A 12479-nucleotide genomic window follows, 5' to 3' on the forward strand; every position below is an offset into this window, starting at 1 on the left:
ACCAGAATGCTCCTTGCACTGGACTGGAACCTTTTGTGCCAGTGGGGGAAAAGTAAATTAATCTTTAAAGGACACGTCATGGGCCCACAGGTAGGCAAGTGCCTCCTCTGAATTCAATAGGGCACTGAATGATTTGATAACAGCAGTCATAAGATTTTGCGATAATACTTTGCACTTGTAATCTACAAAAAGAACATTTTCAGTTTTTCTATTCTATACATTATTAGGTCTGAGGACATTCCCTGGCTATCATAGGTAAGGGAAAATATTTGATCTGTACATGCAGAGAGCCACACACAACTTTTGACAAAGAAATGCAAGGCACAGGCTGTGTTTCTGCGAGCACGTGGATGGCTGGAGGCATCAGTGTTGGGTTCCAAAGCCAGGATTCTCCCAGCAGTTCTGCACCCACCTGAGCATCACTTGTGCATTCAAAATCACATCCCATCATTGTTCCTGTCAAAACATCCTTTCTGCTGAATTGTGGAAGCTTTTGTCTGTCCTCTGAGCTCACAGAAGTAACAACGGGAAGGCTGGACTAGAAACCCAGAAGCTTTACCTTGGACTTTCACAGCAAAGTGTTAATCACCCTGAAACAAATTCAGGTATAACCTACAGTTTGTACATGCAACCGGACTGCTTGTTTGGGTCAAAACTAGTACAAGACTTGGGGGAAGCGAGCAAGGTAGAGATGCAGGTAGAGAGCACAGGGAAAAGGGAAGAAATAGAGGCAATAATCAAGTAAAACCCAGATTAATGATGCAATGAAGATTTATCCCAAGGATGAAACAAGGCAGTGCTCTGACCCATGGTTCTCTGCACTAAACACAGTTCATACTCCATCCCTCCTTAATGACTTCCCACCTTCCCAATCTTCACAGTCTTAAATACCAATTCTTAAACACTTTGTCTCATTACCATTGAGGGCCTAAGCTGTTAATATGAACAACGCTTGAGTCTAAAACCAGGTTTCTGCTCCAGTCCTGATAGCATGTGTGTTAAACAAAAATAGGGAATACGTGCACATGTTAATGCAATTCAATAGCATGAGGATAAAAACCAGCAGAGAAAAGAGTCATGAGCCCTTGATTAAGGCCTGCATCAAACTATCAGACCCCATCAAAAACCCCGTTGATGAGTAGCTATTTGGCCACACACAGAGCTGTGATTTCTATCCACTTTAATAATCAGGGAGTTCGGATTTACTGTTAATGTGACATTGATGAACTGGAATGACGCTAATATGACATTGATGAACTGGAATGACAGTTCAAGCTTGATTAAAATTAGCCACAGCTCTTCAGCATAGGACAAACCAGAAGGGCTTGACATATAACTCGCAGCTCAGATACTTCCAAAGCAAAAAGAGAAAAGATAGTGAGGCAAAGGACAACGTGGGGGGAAAACAGCAGAGGGCTGCTAAAGAAAGACAGCAAAGTGTGTTCTCCAATTAAATCCAGGGTCCTTCAACAAAGCTCATCATCTCAAACCATCCTCCCACTGCTCAATTCATCTATTTTTGACGTCCACATGCTCCTACAAAACCTAAACCATTCCACATATTCTCTCTTTAAATCAGCTTTCTAGAAGCACAAGGAAATTGTCCCCAACTCAGTCCCACCTGCCAGACCTTGCCTCCCCCTCTGCTCTTTACCCATTCTCCTGCCCACACTCCACAGAGTTGGCATCATTAAGTGATGTATTGCCTTCTATCCATCTGAAGGTCTCTCAGCTCATAACACGTGTCTCTGTGCAAATCCCTAAATTAACAGACAAAAGAGTCTGAGCTAAAATGTTAACGCAGAAGGCGGGCACCTGCCTCATACTCACATTTATAGCTCCTAGGGACTTCACCGGGCACCAACACCAACCCAAGACTGAAAGTACAAGGCATGAAGACTTATTAGAAGCTTCAAAGCAAGCCAGCACTAGATCTGGAAACAGGACAGAGCAGTTCTGCTTCAGAATTAAAAAAATTAAATTATGAAGTTAAATAAGCCAAACCCACCCCTTCAAAATCAGACTTCTAATAGTAAACTCTGTTTCTAAAGGGAAACACATACTGGCTCACCAACACTGCATGAAGGATGCTCACAGGAATGCTAAAGAAAAAATTAAGGAAAAATATCAAAACATACAACTGTTCAGGCCTGGATTCTGTTCACTAAAACATTTCCATAAGGTTTAAATTTAGTATGGCCACTCATGTACTCTCATCATAAAGTCCAACTCCAAACACTAACCCTGTCCACAGTGAAGTTCTATGAATGCTGCAGCTACTTATTTACAGGGTAATAGTCTTGTTAAAAACCCAATGCTAACATCTCAGAACATATAGCATTTATACAGCAGTCAAATGCAATCTCCCAGATTTTGTTTCCAGCTGTGAATTAGTTGAAATGGCCCTAACCTTCTGTAGTTACATTATTTGTTCCTTTTATAAACAAAATATTCTTTCTTTCATGACATAATTTCCTAGATTACCCATTATTAAAATTCCCCTCTCAAAAATGAATTTACATCTGAATTATCTCATTACTTCTGAACAAGCCAATTATTGCCTCTAGTGAACAAAATAATTAGACTTGTGCTCACTGCATTCGAGATCTTCTTCAGCAGTCCCAGTGTAGTCACAGTCCCAGAACACAGAAGTACATAATGCAAAAGATACAAACATATAGAACAAGCGCACATAGAACAAGTAAATGAAGCAGCTTTTTTCTCCTGAATATTGTTTACCAAATAAATAAGTTAATTTTTTGTATATATGCACTCACATATCGAGTGCACAATGTGAACCAGAAATTTAAACTCTACTCATCAGTCAGGATTGATAGCAGCAACTAACTTAATCTAATTTGTTTCTCCAGAACCGGAATCAGAAGCCTTCTCTCTTCTTTGACATGTTGTCTGTGCTACACTGTGTTATCACAAATATCATAAAACACTGCCTGAAAATGGGAAATGTTTCCTAGAGGTTGGTGACAGGATTCATTTGTAGTGAACTACATTTTAAACTATATTTATACTAAAGAACACAGAATTTGCAACATTTAAAAGTTTCCTCTAATAGCCCGATACCTTCTCTTTCCATGAATGGCTGGCATTATCAGTCATCCTTATATATATCTATTTTCACTACAGTATTAATAAAAATGCTTCAGTATAAGATTGCTATTTCCAGGCTTTGCACCGCAATGAAATACAACTGTACCTTTCCCTTGCTAAAATATCCTTTATAAATTCAGACTTAGATCTTAAGCTCACAGGATCTTGCTAAATAAAGCTACTGAACGTGGCATCTGCCTGCCCGGGTATTGGTGAAGCTCCAGGTTCTAGCATTCAGCTGCCTTGCCCACTCTGCAAGTTAGTCAGAGGTACAAGGGGTACGGGGGCTACCTCTTCGTCCCCTAAAGTCCAACATGAAGCCACCATTAGCTGGAAACAGAATCGATCCTTAAGCCCAAATCCAATGTTTCACCTGAGCAACCAACTTTCCCACTCTGACAAAAGTTTTGCCTTTGGTTCTTTTTCAGATCTTTGGCCATGTAGATGTAAAACATTATTTAGAGAATTATCTTCTTTCTACATATTTTGATGCTTTTTTTACAAGTCTTTATGCTTTCAGGACTCCTGCATTCTCTGGGTCTTTAAAAAATGGAGAAATGCCATGGTAATCTGAACACAAAACAACACATCAACACGGGTGTCACCTACCTCTTTCCCTTTTTGTTGGTTTTTTTTTTACTATTATTAGCTTTGAAAAACTCTCAATAAGCCCCTGAACTCTGCTGTTTGAAAATCTGTTGACACCCCAACTATGAAACATGACCGCTCTATAACTCTGATTACTTTCGTACATTCCTTCCCCCATACACGTCAGCTCTAGCATGCTTTTAACAGCTAATACATCACAAACCTGTAGGGTCAGGGGCTTTACAATACGTGAAAACAGGGTTTCCCAACTGCTTTCAGGCGATATAAATCACCGATCCCAAGCTCTACTGGTTCTTGCAATAGCCATTACTAAAAGCGGACTAGAATGGATGTGGGGCGAGCAGAGGCAAAATGGCAATTAGTGATATACATATTTATGGTCCCAGTTCATCTGACATACCTGGGACAGAAATGAATCTGGTTTACAATCTGTGGCACAGACAACAGAGTTGTTTCTTTGCACTGAATACTGACAACGGAAAAAACCCCAGAGCTTCCCAGCAAGATGCCTCCTGTACTCGTTGCCATAAGAGTGTTTACTTCTAAATACGCCTTTTAACAAGCTTCAAGCTATGTAAACAACATGTCTTTTAATACCAATTTGACTCCAACACTGGACTCCACGAGTCCTTTTTGACAAAGGAGCTGAAGTGAAACTAAGTAACATCTTTGTACTTGTCACAGCAATTGACATAAGAATAAAATCTTTGTGATGCACTTTGCTGAAAATTATCATCTATCCTAATTCATAGGATAGATAATTGAGTATCAAGAGCAAAAGTAAAGACAACTGTGAGAAAGTCTAGTTTATCTGAACTGGGCTGAACACTCAGATTACCAGAATAAGATACCTCCTAAAGGGGTAAGAACACACATAGTAGAGAAATACGGGGCAGAACTTGCCACGAAAACATGTCCACCGCTCATCTAAATACTGGGAGAGAGGTATGAAACATCTCCTGTATCTGCCTGTCTGAAGGAGTGTCCTTCTCCCAGGTAAGGACAAGAGGAAGCAACTTTCATGCTTAGCTCCCCTGTAAGTGACCCTGAAGGAGTAAGATGAGAGATGCTGGAGGAGCCTGGCTCACAATTTCATTAACGATTTGCAAAGCCTCTCTGCCAGCTGTCAGAATGAATACACAGCTTTAACCTCAAGAATTTCTGAAGCAAAAAGATTCATTTTTATCTTTTGTATATAAGTTAACAAGCAGAGAAAATCAGATACCTCACATCTACTTCTGGGGCCTCTTGGATACTTCAATGATTCCTTGCATTAGATACAGCAGGAATTTCTCCTGCCACTAAGCATTAATAGCATAGTAGACAACATATCGGAGTATAATAAAAACAATGCAGCCCTCATTTATCAGCTGGATGAGAAGCTGTCAAGGCAATCAGCTGAGTAAGATGACCCATCAGGAAAGTCTGAGAAACAGAAGATGAAGGGATTTGGGGTTTTTGCCCTTCAGTTAGAAATGATGCACCACTCAAGCTACAGTACAGATGATTATAAGTGCAGAGAATTGGAAGGAAAGCTTTACCTCTCCTTCCTTCCCCCTCTCCCCAGCACTATTCATGTGGAGTGTTTGACAGGACTTTGTGGTCTTACTTTTCTGCCAAGCGAGGTTTGAAATTCTCTCATTCACTTCTGCGGTGGTCCTGCCCTCCTCTATAGGATCCAAGCTATACTGCACACACAGTCTACTATATTACGTTTCTCAATATATATTTTTTTTAATTAATGAGCTATTTCAAATGGAGGATGAAAAGCAAAGTCTCCTGTTCTTTTTGGAAGGGCGATCCAGTAACACTGACAGTACCAGATGGCTGTCTCCTTAGAAAACCAGACAAAGCAAACGCACCCATAAATGTCCAGAATGTCAGGTGGAGGCATCAAATAGAAAAGGTCCAAGCAAATACATACAGCTATTGCTTCTCAGAAACCAGAAACATTTGCTAGTCCTGTCAAAGAACGGAGTCAGAAATTCTTTTTTTCCTCTCCAATACCCTGAAATTTCCAAGCAGAGCTGAAAACACTGAGGTGTCTTGGTCTCACCAGGGAAATAATTTTCCAAAGCTGATTTCATCTGTGAAAACATTAACCTAACAGCAGCAGCTGTGCTCAAAAAGCAAAGGACTTCTCTGAAATAGCACAGCACCGATCACCTCGCAGGCAAGTTCTGTTAGAAAGCCTATAAAACCCAAATGGCTGTTAATTTGATGTGTGGAGAAAAGCAAAGATCATGGTCAACCAGTGAATCAAAGTGTCAGTTCTGGGGTATCTACTGGGAGCAGAAAACAGCATAGGTAAAACACATGCAGTTTCCTCCCCACCACCTACATGGATGAGGTTATTTTTAAATGCTTCAGTTAAGGTGCTCCTGACAGCTGGGTTCAGAGTACGGCACTAGCTGAAATAATTACAGACAAAGGCTGGAGCCTGCATCACTGCTATCAAAACCAGCTTTGCCCTGGGGCTTAGTTTGGTGTGAAAATTTATGTTTTCCTGAATAATCCCCAACAGCAATAGCCAATCAATTTAATTCAAAATCACCTTGGTGGAAGAAATCTGGTTCTCCCTGAGACTAAGGTCACTTCTTTGAGAAGAGCAGAACGGAACCCAGATGATGTGATAGGCTTCACAGCACTTGTGCTTCATCACCAACCAGCTCTGCAGACGCCTAATTCCACACCAAACCAGCCCCAGCAGCTACCTCTTCTCCTCCCTTGCCCTAAAACACCTATTTCTTTTCTGTCTTCACTTCTCTCCTGTGAGTGCTGACCAAAATGTAAGTAAATGCATATTTATGTATTTTATAGAAAACTTGTTAATTAAGTAAAAGAGCCATTACATTATCCTCCATGTTTAGCTAATTTCTACAGAAAGCAAGGCTGATGCAATTCTGTTTGTTGAAGCACGCCAGTCTCCTAATTCTATCAGTACCTCCCCAATCCTCAATGACTTTCGGATCCCCCAAAAATTTAGCAGAGATGGAGAGACCTCCAGGATATGAAGTTCCTGGAAGTTTCATATAAGACTGGAAGGTGGAGGCAAGAGACCTCAGAGGAACATCCCAGCTAAAGGAAAAACTCTTGACTCATGTCCTCCTCCTCACCAAGAGGCAAGGCAGGGTATTTCTACTGACCACTTCTAAAGACAGAATTATTTTGCTCTGAGGTGGTGTTCCCATGATCGTGATGAGCAGTAGTTCCACCAGTTAAAGCACTACACATCTTTCAGCTAACGCAAACACTCTTGGGTGTATCCCGTATATCCCTTAAGAAGATACCTCTCTTCAGTATCTTAGAAGAGTACACCCTGTTTCCCTCTATGATCCTCAGTCTCACGTATTTGAATTGATGTATATACATTAGAAATTCAGGTGAAAATTATTCAACTCTTCACTTTTGCTTTACTGCTCGGTGAATTCACTCAGTGAAATTCAAAGACTACCTATATTTCTTAAAAGATCAGGCACCACAACCGGAGGAAAACTATTTTCCCCTTATTTCTACAGCAACCGAGGGCTCAGCCTAACCTGAACACAAACATCACAGCATAAGTGGTGTTTTGTGACATTTCTGATACACTGAGGAAAAACAGAAGTATTTTGAAGTAAAATAGGTCAGTTAAGTGACTTTGAAAGTCAGGTTCCACTTCAAAAAAAAAAAAAAAAGTCAAAAAGTATGCATCCAAATTTTCAGGACTTGTTCGCTTTCTCCAAGGGATGATTTTCAAAGCCCTGGGATGAAGTCCTCAACCAGGGACTGGCTGATCAAAAAAGGAAGGGAAAAATAAAGGTGACAGAAAATATCTCTGCCAGAATAACTATTACAAGGAAGTTGCATTTTGTCCTAATGCATGATGTTCTTCGAAAACATTTTCCTTTGCTCTCAATATGCTATCTGTTGTGTCATTTTACATTTCTCCCATGTCCGTCCATCTGTTCTGCTGATCAACCTCAAGAGACCAACTTTCCTGGCTCCTCTCCCAAAGACAGCAATGGTGCAAGTCACCCAGCCAAGGAGCTAACCAGGGCTAAGTGGTGATAATGGGAGCACATGGCTCCAGCACTGCTTCTTCTTGGCATCAGGTGAATCAAAACCACAAGGGATTAAATTAAACATCAGGAAGGCTGCGTCCCATCCTCCTACCCCCAAAACCACAACCCATATTCTAGACAACAGCCTTTGTCAAAAAGACACTCTTCCACCTGACATCAGAGTAAGGGAAAATACCACTCTACAACCGGTTAAAAGAAATATTACTATTTGGTATTTTTAATCCTTGACACCCAGCAGCTTGCCTTGTTATTAAAATAGGTATTTATACTCTGTTCAAAGGAACGTCTTTGCAGGCAGTCATTAAAAAAAGGTCTGGTTTATATGGCAACGTAATTGTGTTACAACAGTTTATTCCCATCTGCTTATTTAACTTGCCTTAAAGGAAAAAGAAAGCCTTTCTAGAATTAATATTTTCTGCCTGCATTCAGTGCTAGTTATGTTTTTATTTGTTCACACTACACTTTGAGCGTACAAAGATTATAGGTTCATTTAAATCCTGTCCAACTGTGGCCCAAGTTTCCTTAGAAGTTATTGACCACTCTTGAACCAGTCTTCAACCAGTGGCCTAAAACCAGTAGACCTAAATCCACTTACCCAGATTTGTTCACACCAAGAGGTACTGCATAATAAAAAGAACAGCACTAAGAAATTAATGAATCAAATGTCTGCATCAAAATTCAGAAAATGAAGAAATTACAAAGAGCATCTGAGTGCTATTTCTTTACATTACAGATAGCTGTAACCACCGAGATGATGCTCTTAAGAACATTCATAAACGCATCTTGCTAGTGACACAAGTGAGGAAATAAAGTAAACCAGAATCTAGTGATGTGCAGTAATTTGAAAACAATTAAAATGAATAGGCAACTTAGTAGAAGGTTAACATTAAGCGTACTTAAGGTTAGAAATAACAGAAGCGTCTTTTAAAACACAGAACTGGACTGGCATTTAGTCCTGTCAACTTCCCAAATAAGCTAAGGAATATAGATGATGAGAAGATGACGCCTCATTTGCCCAAATCTCCAGAGGAACTGGCTGTTTTCTGACACGCCATCTTTCCGTGTACTATGGCCGATGGTACTTGAAACACAAAAAATATTTTCAATATCAAGGTCTACGCTGATATTGTACTTATGCAACACTTGGCAAAGCTTTAACAGCCCTGTTCTTTGGTAAACTCTGGTCCCTACTGATGTTGCCTACAAATACGGATATACTGTCACTGGTTTTGTCACTTAGCCATGCTTCGCTTAGCCAGTTCAACTAAGAGAAAATGAGATTACTTCTATTCCTTCTGAACACCAACACAAGCCCCTGTTAACTCCCAATCTGTTTTACCTGGGCAAATTTGCCAAAAGCCATGGTGCTGTGCTGGTATCACTGACAGTGTAAGCAGAAAGCAAGGGGCTTCCAGGTTAACAGGATTGCTCCTACTTGTTTCCCCAGCGACACCGGGATGACAAATGTTAAAAAGTTACGCTCAAAGTCACATGCCATCCTAAAAAAAATATAGCATAGCTTCAGTATCAAGAGCAGAGCCTGCAGCTGAATAAACTATGCCAGTAACTAACTGAAGGTTCCAGAAGGATCAACACAGCATCATTCTCTTACTCACAGTCACATCACAGGATGCAAAAGACTGGATGTTAACCAGCTAGTATTAACCAAGGAGGGCGTGTAGGGAGGTCTAATACCTACGAGGCAAAACAGAAGTCTCTCCACTGACTCTGTATTATGCTCATATATGTTCCTCCAAAATATTGCTAGTTAGAAAAATAAAAAAAGGAAAAGAAAAGAAAAGCTTAGTAACAAACATAATAAGCAAGACCATACTGTAAAACTGTCTGGAAGTCAAGCACAGCAATTTTCTTCAGGTAAATCTTTCAGATTAAATCCCTGCTGTGCTCTCCACAGGAACATCAGCAACTGGACACTGAGTGCACCGTATATGGCTATTTTCCAGTTTTAAACAATTCCATGTTCCTAAGAAGGGGAAAAAGTGAAGTTAGAACACTTCCATCCTTTGGTTTTCTGCATAAGCATGATCAGAAAGCATTAAGAAGGTTAAGCACATTAGATAACTGTAATAATCTGCACTCACAGTGCAAAGTAATGGAGTCTTGCATCAAGGCCTGGAATTAACCTGCTTAATTTCACTTGTATTATTACATCCACCATCCCCTCTTTCTGCTTCATAACTGCATCATTAACTTCCTATATAGACAATCCAACCTATCACTCCAACTTGCCACTTTTTCATCAAAATGTATTATAATTTGCTTATCCACTACCATTTGCATCAACTTCCTATTAAGATGGAGAGAAAGAGGTTTCAATCTTCTTTCCCCACATTTAATTCAATTGTATGGCATTACTTAGTTTTAATGACTCTTCTCAGTGCAGAAGACATGGTTTATGCTTGTTTTAGACTAATTCAAAAGCTCCGACACCCACTAAGGGAAAAAGGACTGAAAAAAGAAAAAATGAAGCATTTTCTGTACTTGGAACAAGGCATCTGCAGTTGTACCCCCAACAGACAACTAATTCCCTACAGCCTGAGAAATAACTGGCAGGTGCATCGTCCAACACATAAAACCAACAGCTCTTTGTTCAGAACATTTCCAACGTAACCTACTAGAACAGTGAAACCGTCTCTCAGCTGAGACTAATGTGGATTTCATTTAGTCCAGTGGGTGAGGAGGGAAATTCATTCATACATTCCTTCTGTGACTTAATAATACATGATTTCCTGGATCTATTAAATACAGAATCAACAGTCAACATAAAAAGGAAAAAACAAAACCAACCACAACACAATCAATTGTGGTTTTCACCTAAAGCTGGTTCTGTGTAGCCCTGAGAGCTCAGCTTCATTTTACCAAACCAGCTAACAAAGAAAGCCTGGTACTGTTTTCTAGCAAGGAAAAAGCAGTAAACCAAGTGTCTCCCAGATAAATTAGACTAACTAAACTTCAAGATCTCTTCTAAGGTGATAAGGATAGTGACATTATAGCATACAATCAGGGAACGCAAAAACCTAAAAGAAATTTTTAACTAAAATCTCCAACTTTTCTTTTCTCCGGTCTTCTACTAGAGGATTCACAATACTCTCAGAATACCTCTAGCTAATCTAAATATTTAACAATATAAGGTGTGTAATTAAGGTTTTCCTACTTTCTGCTCCGCTCCTCTACTTAGAAGATGACAGAGAACCACATCTGCATCAGCGTAACCTAAAATTTCTGAAATCACATCAAGATCATACCCAGGCTGTATACATAAGATGTCACACAAATCTTAAACATGGGCTCCTCATTACTTCTTTCACCCGGTCCTCTGGTAGGACCTAGCTGGCACTCTTAAAGTTGATTATTCAACAGGCAGACCAAGTTCACTGAAGCTAATAATCGCCTCGATATGATGTTACCCATGGCCATCACGAGCAGATGCTTCAAATCCTGAAATGCAACACTGTTAGCCAGCAAGCGCTGAGAAGGATCAAGTTAAAAACCTTCAATATATCAAAGCATATCTCAGTGGTATGGCTAAATGAGCACGGTACCGCACAGCCCTTCTCATGACAGCACAACGTAACTAAAGATGATGTGTACAAAATAACTAAAGATAATGCGTTCCCAACTGGCCATGTGCAGTTTTTACTTCCATGCAAGCCTGAGACTCGACCAAGTCCATGCAGCAGTCTGACAGCAACTTCTTGCTGTGATTTTTTCTTTTTAAATGTGTCAGTTAATCGAGAGTCCGTGTGAAATACAAAATAAATAGCAATTCTCTTACCATCTCCTAGGCTTTTCAGGACTGTGTAAAAGCAGTGCTTTCTGCACTTTTCCAACCATGAAATTATAAAGCTTTGTCATTAATGCAGGTAACCATTACTATATCAAAAACAGTCCAAAATAGATATATTTGCATAGAAGGCAGCACATCATGAGAACAGCGCATGTCTTGGAGGTACTTCAAGTAGAGCATCGTTTACTGGAAATACATAAGAGAAAAAATAGACTTACATGATAAATAACAAGTAAATAACTCTGTAGTAGTAGAGCTGATGTAGCAACCAGGCCCAAGTAGCAGATATTTGTAAGAGTTTGGTCTAAAGAATGGCAACATGGAAACTGGATGTAAAGGAAGAGTTCTTACATGAGTGCCAAGACTAGTAAATGGAATGGAAGATACAGCATTAAACCCAGAGAACATAATATTTAAACTAACTTTGTTTTAATCACTTCTGCCTAAGGAGAATACGTATAAACTCTGTGACAAAGTAAAAGAAGTAGAATCAGAAATGGTACCTTGGGAAAGACGCTGAAGGCCATACCTACCACGCTCCCCAACTGCTTCAATCTCCTTGAGCGGACCAGGCAGGATTGTCTCTATACATTACAAAGTCCTTCACTTTAATGCCTTGCTGCATATACAGACCGAACTCTATCCAGGACAGCATATACAATTTTAAACAGTCAATCACCAACTATGCTACAACTAAATATATTAGCAGATATTAACTACTCTGCAATGTGTCTTAGAAGTTCAGACTACTTGAAATCATTTTTTAACATAATACCAAGTTTTCTGTGCAAGGACTCTAGTCTTCCAAAGGAGTAAAAGCAGTGGCAAAGGAGGATACAATTCAGAGATCTGGCAATCCTCCATCTACCTTCTGTAGCATCTTTTGACTG

General features: G+C 39.9%; 1 protein-coding gene across 1 annotated transcript in view; it reads right to left on the bottom strand.

Moving 5' to 3' along the window:
• The window catches only part of EXOC4 (exocyst complex component 4), a 408465-nt gene that overhangs the window by 262961 nt on the left and 133025 nt on the right, over positions 1-12479 (bottom strand). The gene's annotated exons all lie outside the window — the stretch shown is intronic.

This window comes from Haliaeetus albicilla, chromosome 14, assembly GCF_947461875.1.
Source record: "Haliaeetus albicilla chromosome 14, bHalAlb1.1, whole genome shotgun sequence".
NCBI classification, from domain to species: Eukaryota; Metazoa; Chordata; class Aves; order Accipitriformes; family Accipitridae; genus Haliaeetus; species Haliaeetus albicilla.